Source organism: Panulirus ornatus, chromosome 58 (assembly GCF_036320965.1).
Source record: "Panulirus ornatus isolate Po-2019 chromosome 58, ASM3632096v1, whole genome shotgun sequence".
In the NCBI taxonomy this organism is placed as follows: Eukaryota; Metazoa; Arthropoda; class Malacostraca; order Decapoda; family Palinuridae; genus Panulirus; species Panulirus ornatus.
In genome coordinates this window covers 36,783,702-36,786,024 of record NC_092281.1, presented here as the reverse complement: position 1 = coordinate 36,786,024, position 2,323 = coordinate 36,783,702, and positions in this window count along the sequence as shown.

Here is a 2,323-nt window from a genome sequence, read left to right as displayed (position 1 = left end):
CATTTACCATAACAATGTAATGTTAATGACAATATAGCTAACATGACTATATAGTCACAATGACAATACAACCAACGTGACAATACAGATAACATGACAGTACCGTTTCTTACACAATATTTCCATCAATTCAACAAATTAAATGACAATATAGATATTATGGCAACACAGTCACCATGACAATACTACTCAGAAATGCAATACAATCGCCATAATACAATCATCCTACTATGAAAATATACAGCCTCCATAGCAATATAGTTACCATAACAATGTAATCTTAATGACAATATAGCCAACATGACTATATAGTCACGATGACAATACAACCACCGTGACAATAAAGATAACATGACAGTACCGTCTCACTTTGCACACCTCCTCGACCAGAACATCCTATAACTGCCACTCTATCATCAAACACATTCAACAAACATTCAAAATACTCACTCCATCTCCTTCTCACATCACCACTACTTGTTATCACCTCCCCAATAGCCCCCTTCACTGAACTTCCTATTTGTTTCCTTGTCTTGCGCACTTTATTTACCTCCTTCAAAAACATCTTTTTATTCTCCCTATAATTCAATGATACTCTCTTACCCCAACTTTCATTTGCCCTCTTTTTCACCTCTTGCACCTTTCTCTTGACCTCCTGCCTCTTTCTTTCATACATCTCCCACTCATTTGCATTATTTCCCTGCAAAAGTCGTCCAAACGCCTCTCTCTTCTCTTTCACTAACAATCTTACTTCTTCATCCCACCACTCACTACCCTTTCTAATCTGCCCACCTCCCACGCTCCTCATGCCACAAGCATCTTTTGCGCAAGCCATCACTGCTTCCCTAAATACACCCCATTCCTCCCCCACTACCCTTACCTCCTTTGTTCTCACCTTATTCCATTCTGTACTCAGCCTCTCCTGGTACTTCCTCACACAAGGCTCCTTCCCAAGCTCACTTACTCACTCTACTCTTTGCACCCCAACATTCTCTCTTCTTTTCTGAAAACCTCTACAAATCTTCACCTTCGCCTCCACAAGATAATGATCAGACATCCCTCCAGTTGCACCTCTCAGCATATTAACATCCAAAAGTTTCTCTTTCGCGCGCCTATCAACTAACACGTAATCCAATAACGCTCTCTGGCCGTCTCTCCTACTTACATACGTTTCATTATGTATATCTCTCTTTTTAAACCAGGTATTCCCAATCAACAATCCTTTTTCAGAACATAAATATACAAGTTCTTCACCATTTCCATTTACAACACTGAACACCCCATGTATTATTCCCTCAACTGCCACATTACTCACCTTTGCATTCAAATCATATATCACTATAACCCGGTCTCGTGCATCAAAACCACTAACACACTCTTTCAGCTGCTCCCAAAACACTTGCCTCTCATGATCTTTCTCATGCCCAGGTGCATATGCACCAATGATCACCCATCTCTCTCCATCAACTTTCAGTTTTACCCATATCAATCTAGAATTTACTTTCTTATACTCTATCACATACTCCCACAACTCCTGATTCAGGAGTAGTGCTACTCCTTCCCTTGCTCTTGTCCTCTCACTAACCCCTGACTTTACTCCCAAGGTATTCCCAGACCACTCTTCCCCTTTACCCTTGAGCTTCGTTTCACTCAGAGCCAAACCATCCAGGTTCCTTTCCGCAAACATACTACCTATCTCTCCTTTTTTCTCATCTTGGTTACATCCACACACATTTAGACACCCCAATCTGAGCCTTCGAGGAGGATGAGCACTCCCCGCGTGACTCCTTCTTCTGTTTCTCCTCTTAGAAAGTTAAAATACAAGGAGGGGAGGGCTTCTAGCCCCCAGCTCCCGTCCCCTTTAATCGCCTTCTACGACACGTGAGGAATGCGTGGGAAGTATTCTTTTTCCCCTATCCCCGGGGATAAATATGATATGTATGGCAATATATTCAGTCACTCCTATATCCGACATTTTTCCTGCTGGCTGGTGCCGTTAAAGTCATATGGTAATTCACCGCAATTAGAGGGGACACAGTCTCAGTTAAGTTGGTGAATGTTGGTTTGCGGCTGGGGTGTGTGATATCTCCATGGTTGTTTAATTTGTTTATGGATGGGGCTGTTTGGGAGGAGAATGCAAGAGTTTTGGAAAGATGTGCAACTATGCAGTCTGTTGTGGATGAGGGAGCTTGGGAAGTGAGTCAGTTGTTGTTCGCTGATGATACAGCACTGGTGGATGATTCGGGTGAGAAATTGCAGAAGCAATGTGGTCAAACCATTTCAAAACACCCCCTTTTGCGCTCTCAACCACACTCATTTTGTT